General features: G+C 38.5%; 1 protein-coding gene across 7 annotated transcripts in view; it reads left to right on the forward strand.

Moving 5' to 3' along the window:
* Positions 1 to 20,639, forward strand: part of LINGO2 (leucine rich repeat and Ig domain containing 2) — a 2,286,714-nt gene that overhangs the window by 2,139,411 nt on the left and 126,664 nt on the right. For 4 of the 7 annotated variants that reach the window (XM_077475129.1, XM_077475130.1, XM_077475132.1 and 1 more), the window contains one exon: positions 3,468 to 3,569. The exons of the other annotated variants lie outside the window; for them this stretch is intronic. The gene's annotated coding sequence lies outside the window, so the exon portion shown is untranslated. The remainder of the gene's footprint in view (positions 1 to 3,467; positions 3,570 to 20,639) is intronic. 7 annotated transcript variants of the gene reach the window in all.

Here is a 20,639-nt window from a genome sequence, read left to right on the forward strand (position 1 = left end):
TTCTTGGGAAGCTATTAAAACAATCAGCTGGTTACAATACTTTTTGCAGGTCAAGAAAAAAACATTGTCACCTAGTTACCAAATTAGACACATCTGTAAAGAGTTTGAAATGCTTTACTCTGGTTTTAAAAACTCATGAAATGTTCCCCCACCCCTTCCAGCTCCCATATTAACATCATGAGATTCCATTTCTTGTGTACATTCATTTAGGGATCTCGTCTTATTGAGTCATTTTCTATGAAAACAGGCAAACATCTCCTTTAATTTATATTTTGGTATTATGCTCCATATACATGAAGGCTTCTTTATGAATTAAAATACCTTAACTGTATATCTTTTCAACTTTTAATGATTATAAGGATCTGTGCACTGTGCAATAAATCATGCATTGTGTAAGTGATCCGTTCTCTTTATGCCATTACCCATGAAACTTTATAAAATCTTACAAAAACTTGCTATGAACAGATGTATTGACATACCCTATGTTCACACCTATGCATTATTTTGTGCATTTTGCAGTTTGCAGAAAGGCACCACAGTCCATTTAACATGGTTTCCTATGATACAAGTTCACATCTATGCATTTTTCAGCCGGTGTGTTTTTGGAAAGGGTCGGGGACTTTTTTCCCGCAATTTGCGGGTAATAGACTTTAATGGAATCACACCAGAAATGCAAGTGTTGTGTTTGTGATGGAATTTTCATGTGTTTTGCGATTCTTATCTTAACACTGTATATAGCTGGCTGTTAAGCAGGGGACTGGGAAGCCAGCCGCCGTGTCCTTAACAACCGATAAGTCAGCAGATGTCAGCAGGGTTCCCCACTGGCAGCCAAATGTAAAAATAAATTGTCAGCAAAAAAAAAACAGTGTTGAGTCCCCCCCCAGGTCCATACCAGGCCCTTCAGGTCTAGTATGGATTCAGAGGGGACCCCCCTCCACCCACGCTAATATTTTTTTTTTAATGGCGTGGGGTCCTCCCCAAAATCCATGCTAATCCCTTATCTGAGCATGCAGCCCGGCAGGTCAGGAAAGGGAAGGCAGGGGACGAGTGAACCCCCCTCCTAAACTATACCAGGTTGAATGCCCTCAACATGGGGGGTGGGTGCTTTGGAGGGAGGCTCTGCTCCCCCAGAACACCTTGCCCCCATGTTGTTGGGGACAAGGACCTCTTCCCGGCAACCCTGGCCAGTGGTTGTCAGGGTCTGCAGGTGGGGGGCTTATTGGTATCTGGAAGACTCCCTTTAAGAAGTTTCCACCCCTCCCATGTGAATGGGTATCAGGTACATAGTATCCCTACCCATTCACCTCAAAAAGCAGTGCAGTGTAAAAAAAAAAAAAAGAGCTGATCTTTGACAAGTCCTTTATTAAAACATAGCTCTGAGCCATCTTCTCCCACTGCTATCTCTCCCACTGCCATCTTCTCCCGCCACCATCTGTCCCACCACCGTCTCTACCGCTGCCGTTTCTCCCACCACCGTCTCTGCCACTGCTGTCTTCTGCCACTGTTGTATTCTCCTGCTGTCATATTCTCCCGCTGTTATCTCTCCCACCGCCATCTTCTCATGCTGCTATCTTCTCCCCAAAGGTTCTTCTTGTGCTATCTTCTCCCGCTGCTGTCTTCTTCCTCGCTGCCTGTTACCTACTATAAAAAAAAGAGCAGCTCTTCTTCTGTGTTCCTCCTTTGTGGTATCGTCTGCTGTCTGCTGTCTGGCATCTCTTACATAGCCATAGGGCATGGCCATTCAATGACATCATTGCCACCCCCTTGTGGCATTTTTTTATAGCAGGTAACCAGCGGCAAGGAAGAGGACAGCAACGGGAGAAGATAGCACAAGAAGACAGCTGAGGGACAAGACAGCAGTGGGAGTGATGGCAGCAGGAGAGACGGCAACGAGAGAAGACAACTCAGAGATTTTTTTTAAAAAGGACTTGTCAAAGACCGGCTCTTGTTTTTTTTTACATTTTACTGCTTTTTGAGGTAATGGGCAGAGGTATGCTGTACCCGATACCCATTCACATGGGGAGCAGGATCTGGGGGGCCCCCTTCTAAAAAAGGGGGCTTACAGATTCCGATAAGCTCCCCGCCCACAGACCCCAACAACCACCCACCAGGGTTATTGGGCAGAGGCCCTTGTCCAGATTAACATGGGGGCAAGATACTTTGGGGGGGGCTCTGCACCCATACCTCATGTTGAGGGCATGCAGCCTGTTAGGGTTCATGGGGGGAGGGGCACTCACTTATCCCCTCCCTTTCCTGACCTGCCGGCTGCATACATGGATAAGGGTTTGGTATGGATTTTGGGATTTTGGGTGGGGGCAAGTGCCATTTTTAAAAAAAATGTTGGTGTGGGGGGTCCTCTCCATATTCATACTAGACTCAAAGGACCTGGTATGGACCTGGGGGGTGGGACCCCACGTGTTTTATTTTATTTTTTGCAATTTTTTTTGCCAACAATTTTCTATTTTTTACATTCAGCTGTCAGTGGGAAACCCCACTTACAGCCGATTACTCAGCAGTTGGGTTACTCATCAGTAAGGACGCGGTGACCGGCTTCCCTGCAGCTTGATTAGCAACCAGATATATACAGTGTGTTTACAGTGTGTTTAAAGAGAAAAAAATTTAAAACGCAAAATTCATGAAAACTGCATGCAAAAACACATAAAAAACGAAGGGTTTGAAAACGCAAAATACACTGCAAAACATGCCTGAAAAATGCATAAAGCACAGCCTCATAGATGTGAACCTAGACTAAGTGTTAACCAGCAGATTTAAGGAGCAGAAAGGCATGTGAATTTTGCTACTGCATAGTGAAAGCCACTAAGTTAAATAGGAGCGAACAGCGGGGAAAATACCTTGTGCCAGGATGCTGCCAATTGCAAGAATTATTATTTTTATTTATTTTTTATGAAATAAGGTGTTTGTGCTCCGAAAGCAGATAGGTTGAGAAGAATTATCATAACCTATCATGTAAAGAGAAAGGAAGATGCACAATGCACTAATCACTGTAGTAAAACTGTTCTCTGGTTATGTCACCAATAGACTTTGAAGCTGCTTGTTGCTTGACCTGACCTTTAGTATGTCTCTTGGTATGTTTTCTGCATTCTCTGCATAATTTATTTTCTACACATGCATTCCAGAATTCGGAGGCAATAAGGGCAGCACCATTATGGCTCTGTACTTTTTCTTAGATGTAATGTTTCAAAACTGTACTGTTCACTAACAACTCTCAGGTTGTCTAATTAAGACAGTCAGTGAATGGATCTGTATGTATGTACTGAGGAAATTGACAAATGCCAATTCAAGAGGCATATACAAATGGAAGTATTGCATACATTATTTATCTTCAAAAGTCAATGAAGAACATGTTTTTTTTCCTCTGTTCCAAGGCCACTGCAGACCTGTAAAATAACATTTGTATAATCCGGCTCTCATTTCGCATTTAATGTATGCAATTGTTTCTCTTCTAGGATATACAGCTTGTGCATACATGGATTTATCTATGTCATGATAAACTGATGGTCTCCACAATGCTGTCACCAACAATTCATTGATGCCGCAAAGTATTTTTAGTAAGTTTTGTGGGAATTAGGGATTTGTGCTTTTCTTTTTCTTTTTTCCTTGTCAATCGTTGAGTTATTATGTGTGAGTGGTGTTTTTTCTGTGATTTGCAGTAGCTTTTTCTTCTATTTTAAAGGGATTCTCCATTGTTTCAGGGAAAAAAAAATACTCTGAATAGAGTAGTTCTGTGCAGCAATACAGAATAGGTTTGGCTCGCCTCCTTCCTAGCCATTTGGCACTGGCATATGTCATTTCTGGAATCAATAGAAAATTAGTCCAAGCATTGCTTGGTTGAGTTACTGTGCACCAGAATAGATGTCCGTTTACCAGATTGGCACACCTGCCTTTCCACGCACATGAATTTCAATGCCATCCCAGTCTTAGTACGTATGGTTTAATATTGCGTTGGCCCACCCTTTGCAGCTATAACACCTTCAACTCTTCTGGGAAGGCTGTCCACAAGATTTAGGAGTGTGCCTATGGGAATGTTTGACCATTCTTCCAGTAGAGTGGAGAATGTGAATCTACCTACCTAGCAGGGACAGACAGCAATTAAAACTGACAGCTGTATTGTATTTGTGTATGTATGAAAGAGGATCTCCAGTCTGTAAAAAAAATAAAAAAAATAAAAGTCAGCAGCTACAAATACTGTAGCTGCTGACTTTCAATATAAGGACACTTACCTGTGCAGGGATCCTGCGATGTAGGCATCTGGTGCAGAGTCGTCAATCAGCTTTGGGTGCAGGCACTGGCATTGTATGGGAAACCATAATAATGCATCTCCCACGATTTAATATGACTTGACTCCTCGATGTAAAATAAGGTCTGATCTGGGGGAGTGAACCGATAATTCACAACATATTTCATGAGTCTTCAACCCACTTCCTCAAGTTCTGCAAAACTACAAATAACAGTCAATATATATTTAACAAATGTCATAAACTGTTATTACCATAATAAGTCCTATTTAACACTACCCCCTTCCTTCTCTCTTTCACCCCTTTGTAACAATTTTTTATGCTGTTTTTATTTCTATTTTTATCCATTATATATTTTTTTTAACTTTTATGTACTTTGCTTTTTTTTCAGTGTCTTAACTGCTTCCAAATTACCCCATGTACATTTATTGTGGCAGGGTGGCCCTGGTGTGCAAAATCACATACCTGTACGTGATTTTGTGCATGCGCGTGATTGGACACAGTGGGAGCCAATCAGCAGTTTCGTCAGCCGCGATGGTCACCATGACCCACTGATCATTCACAGGAGAGACAGAGCGCCGATGTAAACAAAGCACACTGCTGCTCTGTTGGGAATAAAAGTAAAATATCATGTTTCAACTAAGCTGAATCATGATCTCTCTTTTCCTCCAGTGAATCCACTCCCCTCACAGTTATAAACACCTCCCAGGGTACACGTTTAACCCCTTGATCGCCCCCTAGTGTAACCCCCATCCTTGTCAGCGTCATTTATACAGGAATCAGTGATTTTTTTTAGCAACGATTACTGTATTGTTGTCACTGGTCCCTAAAAAGTATCATTTAGGGTCAGATTTGTCTCCTGCAATGTCTCAGTCCCACTAAAAATCACAGATCGCCACCATTACCAGTAAAAAAAAAAAAAAATTCTCTGAATCTATCCAGTAGTTTGTAGACGCTATAACTTTTGCGCAAACCAATCAATATATGCTTATGATACACATACCAAAAATATGTAGCAGAGTACATGGTATAATACATATTGGCCTAAATTGATAAAGAACATTTTTTATTACATTTTTTTTTTTTTGATGTGTATTATAGCAGAAAGTAAAAAATATATTTTTTTTTTCAAAATTGGCAGTCCTTTTTTGTTTATAGCTCAAAAAGTAAAAACCGCAGGGGTGAGCAAATACTAGAAAGCTCTATTTGTGGGAAAAAAGAACATCCATTTTATTGGGGTACAGCGTCGCATAACCTGCCAGTTGTCAGTTAAAGCGATGCAGTGCCCTATCTGAAGTGGTTACAAAGAAAATGCAGAACATTAAAAAGAAGAACTTTTTTTGAATATGCAAATAACTTTATCATGCTTTGTATTAAAAGCCTCATTGTGATGCCATGTTAAAAGGGACAAATTATACAATAGAAATTATATTAGAAAATAACTATAATTAGAAAATAAATGTAAACAACTTTTATAAGCTCTCTCTCTCTCTTCCTCTAGTCAGAAATGAAAAAACATTTTTATTTCAAGAAAATATTACCTAAAAAGGCATAGTTTGTCCCCAAAAATATAATGTGCAGTATGTATCGATTTGTTATCCTATATAATGATGAGGATTGAATAAACTGACCCATAGTAAAAATGTAAGAAATGCCAAAAAGTGGTATAAAGATGCAAGAGCTGACGTGGTTAAAAGACATTGTACAGAGATTGGAGAATCAGATAGTAACTCTTTTGAAAAGTTTAAAACATGTTGTTTGAAAAAAAAAATTGATCCATACCTGCACAGGTGGAACATCCTAATTCCTAATTGCAACTGAAGAATGAAAGTGCAAATCTTAATGAATGCTGTGAAGCAATACAGACAACTCTTGTTTCAGATATCTAAAAAATGTGTTTATATAAAGAAAATGCATGTGCATTACAGCTCTGTTTGTACATTAAAATGCTGCCCCCTGCTTTTAAAAATCCACAAAACCTTACTATTGAATAATAAACTGCTAGAAAACAGTTTGTCTAACCACACATGTGTAGTCCACTCTCTCACTCAGCAACTGAGCTTAAAGTAGCCAATGAAAGGAGAGAGTGTGGCGTATTCATGCGTGGTTAAGCAGGTCAAGTTCTTGTAGCTGAGTGCTGAGAAGTTAAAGCCACAAATACAATGGCTGGTCAGTCCTGCAATCTAGGCAGGGGAGCCCACAGTTCGGCAACTTCAACAGTAGTGATCCATTCTAAAATTAAGGGACAGCAATTTAATGTATAGGTAGCTGTAATGCATTAATCTTTTTCTAGTAGGTAAAGGTGAATTAACCCATAGATTTGATAATTTGCGCTTATTTTCAGGCAGAACCAAAAAAGTGTTGCCAACTAATATGTTCCTCTTCTGAATCTGCTAACAATTTTTTTTTCAGCAGGTATAATCTTGTATTTATACAAAATATACCTGATACAGCAGCCAGCTGCAGTAAAATGAAGCAACATAGTATTCATGCATCAGTGATTCATTCATAAATGGTCGACTATTTCAAGATTCAATTTTAAGTCTCATTCAACTTTTTTGGTATACAGTACAGGAGAGGGAATGTCCAACATTTTAAAAAATAAAATAGTTCTTGTGCAGTGCACATGTAATCTGATCATTATGCATAATGCTTACTGAGAAGTATATTCTATCTGGAGATAAGTGCTGTCTTGTACATTAGATAATAGCTGTAGAGGCAATGTTGCTATGTAGTGAGAAGCAGCATCAATCAATCAATTTGTTGGGCAATTAGTGTTGTTCTCTTATGGTATAGGACTCCATTCTTTACTGAGTGCTTCTTCTCAATGATGGCCTGTTATTGATACATCAAGCTGAATAAAGCAAGTCAAAAGGGGCTTATACTAGAGCTATGAAGGGGCTACATATATATAACTTTTAGCTCTAGTCATCTTTGTGATTTCGAGTCTGTATTATTGGAATTTAAATCTTACGATAGCAATATGCTCCAATTATCACAAATACTGCAAACACTGCAATCATTTTGATTTTAACAACCATGTAGTATAGGAAGCATAGTGCAGCCAATCCTGAAGGCGTTGGGCTAAGCAGATAGCATGATTTTAAATCTTTTAGTAGATATCTATTGTCCATTGTTGACATTTTAAACTATAGATGGCCATCTATTTTACAATAAGGCATTACACATTGATACAAGTCTAGCAAAGGTATATATTTAGGATCATTTTATCAGGTTCCCACCTACTCATTTATATGAAATATAATGGGGAAGGTTGTAGGTAAAGTATCATTTCTTTTGTAGGCATTCTATTCCTTCTTCTTGTTCACCTCTGATGTTGTGTTAGATATATGTTTTATTGACTTCATATCCTTTGTGCCTTGATAATCAGGAAATCCAGAACAGCCCAAAGAAAAGCTATCCAAAATAATTTAAAACATACCCTCTGTTCAATTAAAGAAAGTAAGTGACCCTTTCGTTTCACAATCTCCTTTAAAGGATTGTGTTAACAGGCGTTTGTTTGTGTCTAAACAGTTTCTGCCCCCCATACAAGTCAATAGGAATGCAAAATAAAGTTGATGCAGCTTGGAATGCACCTTCAAATGATCTCAGAAGTGTCTCAAACTGATTCAAAATGCAAGCAGAATTGTTCTGAACGTGAGCTCTGCAATTGCCTATTTAAATGAACCCTTAGCATACTTGTCTCCTGCCCAGATCTTCTGCAGCAGCCGCCCAAAGATGCTAGGTTTAAAGTTAGTATTGGAATATGACTAGACATACACCCCACTTGGTAATGTGCAACAGTACACAGTTACATGCAGGAACACATAGTAATAAGCAGTTAATCATATGTAATGAAGATGACTAAATAATCTCTTGATGCACACCTTATCAAGACATGACTTTACTGTAGGCAGACCAAAACATGTTTAGCCAAGTGGCATATGTACTGTATGATCCCCGAAAGAATCTGATTACCCCAAGTGTCATGGTAAAGAAGAAACTGTGTGGTAAAAGACACTTTGGATTCGTTTTTGGAGGCTTATTGTCTGTATTGTTAGAATAATGTGAGAAACGATGAATAAGGTTGTGAGGAATCATCTGTGGACTGATCAGGAATGTGTAAAGTCCTGTTTGAACTCTTCAAATTGCTCCTTCAAGACTACAATTCTGTTATTCTTTCTCTTTTGCCCTAACTTGTCCACATTTACCTTGCAATCTTTTTATGTGGCTTTCAGGGAGACGTAATGCATTTTTATTTCTTTTCCATGTTTTACAAGTGCCATTACAAGTTTAGCTATTAAGAACAACAGTTCAATGTAGCATGCAGTGTTCACTTCATTTAACATCCCTAGTGTGAAAGCTACGAAAAAACACAATGTACAGAATGTTGGTCAGTGTGAAGATCTTAGTAGAACAAATGTCTGGAATACCAATTACTATAATCTTCTTTTGCTGATTGCCTTACTGTCTCTGAAATACGAGTGGTGAAAGAGTGAAGGGGCAGATAAATAGATAGATAGACAGACAAACAGGCAGATTAATTCATGTGAAAATTGGGCTTTCAGTGATGGCGTTTTTGGTATAAAGCTAAGAAATAGTTAAAACCTGCATATTCTATAAGTCACAATAAAATTAAAAGTGAACGCTGCCCTAAAGCACTAATTTATCATGTACCTCCATCTCTCCCAAAGCATAACTCTCAGCCTATGTTCAAATATTGTTTAAACTTCAGCAGTTAATCTGACACCCTAAAGCCAACCCTACAACCTAATGTAACCTTCCTTATTACCCTTAACTAACCTATTCAAATCTAGCCTTTGCCTTAACACTAAAACTTAAAGAGCAACTCCACTTTTGTACACAGATTCCCCACTGGGTGATCTGTGTACATTTCAAGGATTTTAACACAATTTATTGAAGATTCCCATCTTGTGTTGTTCTGAAGAAATAACTGTTTATCGGTGTTCATGTGCTAAATTAATGTGCATGGGAGTGATTTCCTAGTTATAATTCAGATGCTCTACTTGCAAGTCTCCAATGAGGAAAACTGCAGGCTTCTCATCCCTTTAGACGTGATTTCTCTTTGGGAGTATCTCATCCAAAAAAACGCTAAATTACGCTACAAAACGCACAAAAAAACATGGTTGCAAAAACGTTGAGAAAACTCACTGCAAAGCTACTGCCATTATTATAAGGTTATTATAATGTCCAGTTTGCATGAGACCTTAAGCTTGTCCTCTGCACTGTTTATTGAATAATTTTGAAACATTTGAAATTTAACATGATACTATCTGTATTGGGCCATCAGCCTTTATTGAATGTACAGCTAGCAGTAAATTAAGAGTTTAGAATATTTCAACTCAATACTTGCATTTGAAGTGAAACCTATACTGCCTGACTCAACCCTGGCTTCTTAGATGTCCTGGATACTCCAACAATAAGATCTCTCTAAAGTAGTCCTTAACTTTGTCTCTGTCTGTTTTGTAAATTGGCTGTTTATGCCCTCACTTGTGTATTACAGCACTTTCTGTTGCATTCCTGATCATTTACAATGAATTTAAAAACCAGCAGGCAGAGTATGAGTCTACCTACCCCAATAGCTACAGCCTGTGCACAGACCCAGGAACTCAAGCGTAGAGATCTCACCAACAGAGTCCTCCACATATATAAGAAACTCTTAGGTGATTTAACTCTCCATTATCTACTAAAAACATAAAATATTAGTATATTATTTTTGGGTAAACTTCATTTTTTTATTATAAATGTGCTTTTCTTTATTTACAACACAAATAAATGTGATTTGTGATATCTTATGTTGTTCTTATTCTAGTCTCTTTCCTCCAGAAGTATTGGGAACTTGTTAGTATATGGTCTTAGAGAGTTCTTTTGAAATATGAAAATTTGATATGAAACAATACCCACAGGGGTAGATTTACTGAAACTGGAGAGTGCAAAATCTGGTGCAGCCCTGAATAGAAACCAATAGACATGCGCATTCGTTTTCGTCCGAATGCATTTTCGTCCGAATTTCAGCTATTTTCGTTTTGACAAACGATAACGAAAGCACAAAATCCGAAAAAACGAAAATCCGACATAAATAAATGCTTTATTTTCGTTCGTTTTCGTTGTTACAACAGTTCGATATAGAATAGGAGATTGGGTCCTGCCCCAGGGGACATGTATCAATGCAAAAAAAAGTTTTAAAAACGGCCGTTTTTTCGGGAGCAGTGATTTTAATAATGATTAAAGTGAAACAATAAAAGTGTAATATTCCTTTAAATTTCGTAGGGGGGGGGTTGTCTATAGTATGCCTGTGAAGGGGCGCATGTTTCCCGTGCTTAGAATTGTCCCTGCACAAAGTGTCATTTATGCAGGAAAAAAAGTCCTTTAAAATCACTCGTGGCTATAATGAATTGTCGGCTCCGTAATACAGAGAACACTCATTGAAAGTCATTGATAAAAAAATAAATAAATAAATTAAAAAAAAAGCGTGGGGGTCCCCCAAATTCAATTACCAGGCCCTTCAGGTCTGGTATGGATATTAAGGGGAACCCTGCCTCAAATTTAAGAAAAAATTTGACGTGGGGTTCCCCCTAAATATCCATAACCAGACCCTTCAGGTCTGGTTATGGATATTAAGGGGAACCCCGCGTCAAATTTAAAAAAAAAATTGACGTGGGGTTCCCCCTAAAAATCCATACCAGACCCTTTATCCGAGCACGCAACCTGGCAGGCCGCAGGAAAAGAGGGGGGGACGAGAGAGCGGCCCCCCCTCCCTCCTGAACCGTACCAGGCCACATGCCCTCCACATTGGGAGGATGCTTTGGGGGTCTGTGACCCCTCAAAGCACCTTGTCCCCATGTTGATGAAGACAAGGGCCTCATCCCCACAACCCTGGCCGGTGGTTGTGGAGGTCTGCGGGCGGGGGGCTTATCAGAATCTGGAAGCCCCCTTTAACAAGGGGACCCCCAGATCCCGCCCCCCCCTGTTTGAAATGGTAAGGGGGTACAAAAGTACCCCTACCATTTCACAAAGAAAGTGTAAAAACTGACGCAAGGGGAAACCCGGGGTTCCCCGTGACGTATGGGTGACCCCGCCCCCCCCTCTGATGTAACGGAAACCTGCCTGTGTTACATCAGAGGGGTGCGGGTCACCTATACGTCACGGGGAACCCCGGGTTTCCCCTTGCGTCAGAGGGGGGTGGGGTCAGGTGACGGGTGGCCCCGCCCTCCGTATATAACAAACGTCAGCCGCCGGAATCCTTGCAGTGTCTCCTCCACGGAGACAGAAGAAGAATGCTGCGCTGCGCTGGATGAGATGAGACATCGCTGGAGAGATGACCGTCCGTCGCTGGATAGCAAGAGTGGATTACCGCCGCTGGAATCTTTTTTTTATTTTTTTATTTTTAATAAAGGAATTTTTCAAAAGTGTGTTTGTTTTATTTAACCATTTTTTACACTTTCTTTGTGAAATGGTAGGGGTACTTTTGTACCCCCTTACCATTTCAAACAGGGGGGGGGGGCGGGATCTGGGGGTCCCCTTGTTAAAAGGGGCTTCCAGATTCTGATAAGCCCCCCGCCCGCAGACCTCCACAACCACCGGCCAGGGTTGTGGGGATGAGGCCCTTGTCTTCATCAACATGGGGACAAGGTGCTTTGAGGGGTCACAGACCCCCAAAGCATCCTCCCAATGTTGAGGGCATGTGGCCTGGTACGGTTCAGGAGGGAGGGGGGGCCGCTCTCTCGTCCCCCCTCTTTTCCTGCGGCCTGCCAGGTTGCGTGCTCGGATAAAGGGTCTGGTATGGATTTTTAGGGGGAACCCCACGTCAATTTTTTTTTAAATTTGACGCGGGGTTCCCCTTAATATCCATACCAGACCTGAAGGGTCTGGTTATGGATATTTAGGGGGAACCCCACGTCAAATTTTTTCTTAAATTTGAGGCAGGGTTCCCCTTAATATCCATACCAGACCTGAAGGGCCTGGTAATTGAATTTGGGGGACCCCCACGCTTTTTTTTAAATTTTTTTTTATTTTTTTTATCAATGACTTTCAATGAGTGTTCTCTGTATTACGGAGCCGACAATTCATTATAGCCGCGAGTGATTTTAAAGGACTTTTTTTCCTGCATAAATGACACTTTGTGCAGGGACAATTCTAAGCACGGGAAACATGCGCCCCTTCACAGGCATACTATAGACAACCCCCCCTACGAAATTTAAAGGAATATTACACTTTTATTGTTTCACTTTAATCATTATTAAAATCACTGCTCCCGAAAAAACGGCCGTTTTTAAAACTTTTTTTTGCATTGATACATGTCCCCTGGGGCAGGACCCGGGTCCCCAAACACTTTTTAGGACAGTAACTTGCAAATTAGCATTTAAAATTAGCACTTTAGATTTTGAACGTTGGAGTCCCATAGACTTTAATAGGGTTCTAAAGTATGCTATATAGTTAGCTCCGTCAAATCTTCTTTATACATTGACAGACACCATAAGCCTTCCAAGACAGATTCGAACGTAATTCATGTGGATTTTCGGACGAATGAAATTTTTGAACGAAAACGAAATAAATAAAAACGATTTTCGGGAGTAACTAAATAAATTAAGTTTTCGGACGAAAACGAAATTCCGAAACGAAATATTTTACTCTGCACATGTCTAGAAACCAATCAGTTTCCAGGTTTTATTTTAAAAGTGTAATTGAACAAGCTGAAGTTAGATGGTTGGTTACTATGAACAGCCAGCTGCACCAGATATTGTGTACACCAATTTTAGTAAATTTCCCCCATTGTATCTACATGTAAATGCCCTTCATTAGTTATGTACTGTATGTCAGTACTGAATATAGCATATCAAAACAAACATTGTCATATGAATTCCCCATAAGTGCTGCATAGAATGTATAATCAGCCTTTTTCATGTTAATCTGTGATTGTATGCAGTATTATGTAGTATGTTTATTTGATATTGTAATTGCTCAGCATGTGTTTTATAGTATAATTCTGTTGAAAAATATATGACAATCTATACAATTGAGCACATTGTATTATAGTTTATATTATGCAATGTTTATTTATTAAAATAGATTCTAGCAGTTGTAAAGTGTTCATGATTGTTCATCATATTGTTTTAATTGACTAGATGTCTGAAATGATCATTTGATGCAACAAAAATAGTAAATTCTTCTGCATCAATCTGATCAGCTTTAGCATAAAAGGTTTATTGCAAAAGTAAACACAAATTGGATGCAATCATTGAAGAATTGAGTCGGTGCTCAGCACACCGCATGATCTGCTACACTGCAATTTTACAACACATCAGATTACTTTATTGTTTGATTCAATCCGGAAAAAAATTTCAAAAGTGATTAGATTAGAATATTTGATACTTTCTAGATTTGTATTAAAATATCAAAATAATGGTTTCCTTAAAACAATCTTATTGATGCAATTATGGCCATTGTTTATTTTAATCTTGCAACTATATTATTAATGTCTATGTATTTATTGTATTATTATTGCTAAAGCATCTGAACACCTGATTTTAGGTTGAAAAATGTCTTACTATCTCCAAACAGGAGAAGGGCATCAAATCACGTACCTACAATATGAGTACAGCCTGTTGCTGCATTTTTGCTCCAGTAGTGTTGTGACATTACTACCATGGTCCCTTGTAAAACAGTACAGATTTCCTAAGGTTCCCTATCTTTTTTTTCAAAGAGATAACCTATCAAGTCTTTGTGAAAAAAATAAGAACATTTTGAAGAATGTCTGGGTCAATAGTAAGTAAAGCAGAGTTCAAAGGTCACTTGTATGTAATGCAGAAGTTAGAGGTCAATATAATGTAGCTCAGAGTGCAGGGCTCAGAAGTAGTGCAGTGTTCAGGAATCAGTAGTATAAAATGCAGAGTTCAGAGGTCAGTGGTATGTAATGCAGAGTGAAGAGGTCTGTAGACTGTCAAACTTAGTGCAGGGGTCTAAAGTAATGCAGAGTTTAGGAGTCAGTAGCATTTAATGCAGAGTTTGGGGGTCAGTGGTAAGCGGAGTGCATTCTGGTATTACCTTTTACTGCTGTCTACAAAACAAGATTTAATCAGATTTTGAAAAGCTTCTGTCTTTATCTACAGTATAGCATCAGCCATTAACCATTTTCTACTTGCAGGCAGCCTATGCCACTATAGTGGCATAATAAATGCAGATTACCCTGGCAGCAGCATACATGCTCCTGCTAGGGATGGGCCAATGGTTCGGCCCAAGCATAAATTCGGGCCGAACTTCGGTTGTTTTGATGTTCTGCAAACACAGAACAATATGCAGTGTTGGGGGGGAAATTCGAAAGCCGTCGGAAGTATATGGGACACTAACATGACAAATCAAAAGTGCTAATTTTAAAGGCTTATATGCAAGTTATTGTCATAAAAAGTGTTTGGGGACCTGGGTCCTACCCCAGGAGACAATGCAATATTTTTTTTAAACTGACGTTTTTTTCAGGAGCTGTAATTTTTTTAATGTTTAAAGTGCAACAATAAAAATGAAATATTAATTTAAATATCATGCCAGGCGGTGTCTATAGTATGCCTGTAAAGTGGAGCATTTGTTGATGGGGACAAGACCCTCATCCCCACAACCCTTTTCCGGTGGTTGTGGGGGTATGCGTGCGGGGGGCATATCAAAATCTGGAAGCCCCGTTTAACAAGGGGGCCCCCAGATCCCAGCCTTCCCCTATGTGAATTTGTAATGGGGTAAAGTAAAGTTAAGTAAAGTAAAATAAAAGTGTCAAAAATTGTAAAAAATACAAGAGACACCCTAAAGGACCAAAAAAAAAAGCCGCATCCGTTCCACCTCCATGGGAGGCTCCCACCGACTGACACTTATTCTCTGTGACACTTCTTATATATCTGAGGGCAGGGCCACCCCTCTGACACAGGCATACTATAGACACCCCCCAGGCACGATATTTAAAGGAATATTTAATTTTTATTGTTTCACTTTAAGCATTAACAAAAACACTGCTCCTGAAAAAAAGGGCGTTTAAAAAAAAAAATTGCCTCAATACATGTCCCCTTGGGCAGGACCGTGGTCCCCAAACATTTTTTATGACAATAACTTGCATATAAGCCTATAAAATTATCACTTTTGATTTTTCATGTTCGTGTCCCATAGACTTTAACGGTATTTGTGTGTTCTTCTGAATTGTTTGCCTGTTCTGTATGTTCTGGTGCAAACCGAACCGGGGGTGTTCCGCTCATCTCTAGTTCTTGCACTGTAGGCAGCAGAAAACCTTCAATCCTTCTTATAATACTGCCAGTCCAGCAATCAGGACAAGTCTCTACCTTGGAACACTGTGGCCCTTCTGCCCTTTCACTCCAGGCCACATGGACCTGCTCTGCAGCACGGGACCTCCCAAGTGCCCTCAGATCATTTAATCACTATTTTACTTGGATCACTTCTCACTGGTGATTGAGTGGGGCCTCATCTCATTCTGATCACTTATTGATGCTGGTTCTCTAGGTCACTGGGGCTGGCCCTGCTTTTGCCCCAGGACTTCCCTCAACTCTGATTTATGAGGTGGCATAGTGAGGTTGTGATGTCCGGTTGATCCTGATAGACTGACTGCTGACCCCTGCTCTAGATCAAATCAATTAATGCTTGCAATATTTTTCCAGCAATGCCAACAAATTGGTAGATACATGTCCACAGGGACATTGATTTTAAACTCCAATGCAAATATCTGATCAAATGTTGTGAGTGTGAAATGCCTAGACAAAAATACTATACAGCATGCAACACTATTAATATTATAGTTATTATTATTATAATAATAATAATAATAATAATAATAATAATAATAATAGTATTCAATTACATTATTACTTTTTGGAGAAAAAAAAACAAGATATACATCTCAAGAAGAAAGTTGTAAGGTCAGAAAATCTAGAGCAGCCAGAATACTGTGCAGCAAAGCAGCATAATGGATCTAAGATTCTAGTAGCTACCATACTAATTCACTTTTTTATGAGCAGCCATAAAGCTGCCATTGATAAATTCATTAGGTATCCTAGAGCCTCTGATGTTAGAAATTAACTCATATCCAATGTAAATTGTGTGTTTTTTATGTAAACCCTGTGTTGTATAATCCAAGGAAACACTGCCATGTAAAAATAAGTCTCACTAATTTCTGATATTATTATATTAGAATATTATGGATCCTCAAGTGCACGCTTACATTAAGCAATACAGCAGTTGACAAAGTAGGGAAACTTCATTATTAGGGACCTCCAGCCAGAAACTCTTTATTTTAAATGCTAGGCAGTAGCTATTTTTAAACGGCTATTCATGTCCAAATTAGGTAATGATTAAGGTCATAATCAATGTATCAATTTTTTGACTCAATAACATGTTTCCTTGGGCGTAATATACTGCATTTTATATTGACTCTCTCAATCTGTATTGGAAAGCATATTGATTAGGTCTAGCTTCCATTCTTGCCTGACTTTTACTTTGACCATTTCAACCTTTTAATAAATTACACGTTTAATATTTTATATTATTAACTTTTGCAGTACTACGTGCAACAAACAGAAAACAAAAATAATGCATACATGGTTCTAGCTCATAGAAAACAGTCTAACTTCAGAGTTCAATTTTTAGGGTCCATTTGTACCAGAGTGGTGCAGTAATGTACAGTGAGGTGCAATGTGGTGCCATTCATTCTGAATTGCACCCAACTAATTTTTCCAGTTCACCTGCATTGCAATGCACCACAATGGGGGTTATTTACGAAAGGCAAATCCACTTTGCACTTTCAGTGCACTTTAAAGTGCACCGAAAGTGCACTTGGGAGTGCAGTCGCTCTAAATCTCAGGGGTAGATCTGAAATGAGTGGAAGCTCTGCTGATTTTATCAACCAATCATGTGCAAGCTAAAATGCTGTTTTTTATTTTCCTTGCATGTCCCCTTCGGATCTACAGCGACTTTACTTTCAAGTGCACTTGCAGTGCGGTATTGCACTACCATTTCCTGCAGTGCATTGTGGTGCTATAAAAGCTGTGTGCATGATTTTTGGTTCCTTGTGATAAATTAGGACTGACCGATACAATGTGCATTAACCCACATGCAAGCCAAGTGGACCAGGTTTGTGTGAGTATGCTATTACCACTTGCTGTGTGTTACTGCAGTTTGTGCATCAACTTATTGAATGTGACTGGGTATATCTTCCTTTTGTTTATAGACTTATAGAAGAAGACAGGATATTACTGCCCTTTGTTTTTTTTGTTTTTTTTGCCTTACTGAATAGGATTGGGTATTCATACACTTTGTTCACTTTCTTAATTAATGGGACTGCACTTACTGCACTTTGTTCACTGCATTACTAGGACTATGTATTAATCACTTTGATTACAGCCCTAATTAATAGAACTGGGTATCACTGCACATTGTTCACTGCTTTAATGAATAGGACTGGTTATTATTGCACTTTTTTCAATTGCTTTCTGAAATGTGTATTACTGCATTTTTTTAAAAATAATTTTCTTAATTAATGAAACTGTGCATGCATTAGGTGTAGTACTTTGTTCACTGCTTTATTAGCATGACTGGGTTGATTGGCTTGCTGAATGGGACTGTGTGTTTTTATCTTTGGTAGATCATTAGTTGCATAGTTTTGGATGTAAAATAATGATGGAAAGTAACAGCTCACTTTTGTATCAGGATATGATATATACAGTGGTAATAGCTTTATTTATGTTTTGCTTATGACAATACACAAGGCTATGTGGTTAGTCCTTGTGGTTAAAAAGGAATAAAAAATGATAATAGTAATACCATATTTCTGTATTGAATGTTTTAGACTGTCTAATTAATAAGTCATTTGCCAGAAAACTCAGCTAAAACAACCTTTTGTGACCCAGGTTGGGCAGTGGTTCACTGGCAAAAACAAATTAAGTAAAAGAATGTAGTTGATAAGTTCTTAGGGCGCTGCTCAGTTTCACACAAAAGCTACGCAATTAATCTGAGTAACTCTGCTTCTGAATCAAAATTACATATAGTGCCAAATTGCCATGGACTTGACCTGCACCTCATTGTGACAAGCTGCATCTTCACATTTTGTTTCGATGTTCATTACATATAATGGATTTTCCAGAAAACTGTGACTTTCCAACTTGTCACTGACATCTGGAGAATTGCTTAAATTGGCTATGGTATTTATAATTCACTAAATCTATCATAGTTTTAGAGAAATGCCTGGCAAGACATATGGCGGTCTCAAGCAGTCATAAAAAGTCAGAAGTGGAAACTAAATAAAGTATCAGCATTTCCCAAAGTGTTTGAATCTATAGCCGCTAGCTTGTTACTGAAGTGCTTGCACAGAAGGATATAATAATTGACTTGTAGTGATTAAAGCCACATTACTTATTGATGATGCATATTAAAGTGGCTCATTTCTACAGTTATTAGTCTACTGAATACTTTGTTTCTGTGCAAATACAGTTACTGTTGAATTGAGGATTTTTGTCTAAATTGCAGATTAATCTGGTCCTTTTCAGGGCAAACACAAGAGTCCTTCATATTTAAACTTAAAGTGGATCTCAAAGCCCATTTAAAAATACCCTTTAGATTCATTATGTATTTATTAAAAAGTCATTTTTTGTGTTTTAGAGATACTTTTTGCATTACCATCCTTAATTATCTTTACATTATCTTTCCATAATCCCTGCAAAGCAGAAATTAGACTAAGATTAGATGATGCACTCTAACTCATGCCAGAAGTGACTGCTTAAGCTTCATCACCAAACCTATTATTGACCAAACAAGTTGTTTATATTTAGCAATTTTGTTACATGTAGTTCCTACTAAGAGCCAAGGGATTTGCCCTGGTAATTTACATTACTGTATATCATATCTGAGTTGCCATTTAGATTGTCATTAGATTATAAATTGTGTCATTCCTCTTTTTACTTCAGGAGAATGATCAAGTCTGGTATTGATTAATACCACAGACAAGCCTGGAAGTATTTGTAAAGTTTCACTTTAATGTACTAAAGTGCATTAACTGTCATGGGCAATAATTTATTAATACAATAAATGCTTTAACTGTCATGGACAATCATTTATTAAAACAATAAAAAACAAAAACAAATTCTATGTACTATTGGAGTGCACAGACCAGCAATGCACTTGGAGATATCAAAACTGAGCCTTAAGTGGTTTTAAGTAGCCAGACTAATGAAAACCAGCATTTCACTAATCTGAGAAATGGTGTATTAGAGCTTTTTAGGCCATAGTATAAAGGTATTCCTCACTGGACTATGAAACAAATGTGCTCTTTAAGCGATGTTTATTTTCCTGTAAAATTATTATTTATCCGCCCAAAACCATAACTGTGGCAAACATCTTCAACTTTGATATGCAAAGTGCAAATATTAAATTAAGTAAAATATTTAGTATGTTACACAAAATTTGGGGGCTGCTCCAAATGCTTAGAGTAATCCAGTAGATCCCTCCTCTTTTTTAGAGCAATCCCTGACAGGAGACAAGAAAGATCCCAATAACGTTGATCATTATGTGATCAAACATAGGAAATGACAAATTGGTGGTCCTAAAAGTATCCCCCCATGGGTTTTCCCAAGCAGAAATTGAACTTTTGGAGATAGGTTTAAGCTTCTGTCCCACAAGTAGTATGGATCCATTCAAGATCATTAAAGATTTGAACCTCTTTGCTCATAAAATAACTTATAAATATTTATTTGATGAAGATCACACAAAAGAGGAAATCTGAACAGGAGACTTCAGAACAATAAAATGATTTTTTGGTAAGGTGCCTTGAAAGACTAGGCCATAACCCCGAAGAGAGAGATCCCCTCCTTACACAGCAAGAGTTAGATAACTCTGAGGAGAGAGATCTCTTCTATACAACAAAAGGAAATGCACAAACCTGCCTAAATTGAAAAATAAATCGGATACCTTTTCATCCTTACAAACTGAAACACTGGGGCATTTTTGACCAAAATTGTTTAGGAAATAGAAATATTAGAAATTAGGGGTGGATCTGGTGGGGAATTTAGCACTTGTACAATTAAAAGCCTTGTCACATTTAAAGAGGGAATGTGGTATTGATAGACAGGCATAAATACAGAAATATGTGCATGAACATCCTCAAGAAGAAGAATTGGCATAGAACCTTTTCTGAAGAATTTATTTAGGGGTACAAAAAGGAATTTGGGGAATTGATCGTAAAGGCATATGCAGATGGCATTATCAATAAAGAGGTGTATGAATTAATATAGGTTCAATATCCTAAAACGCCATTGTTATATGCATTACCTAAAACTTATAAGAACTTGCTGAACCCAGTTGGGAGGCCAATAGTTTTAGGATAGG

Source organism: Lithobates pipiens, unplaced genomic scaffold (assembly GCF_037356315.1).
Source record: "Lithobates pipiens isolate NorthernLeopardFrog02 unplaced genomic scaffold, aLitPip1_a1.2 Scaffold_13, whole genome shotgun sequence".
NCBI lineage: Eukaryota > Metazoa > Chordata > Amphibia > Anura > Ranidae > Lithobates > Lithobates pipiens.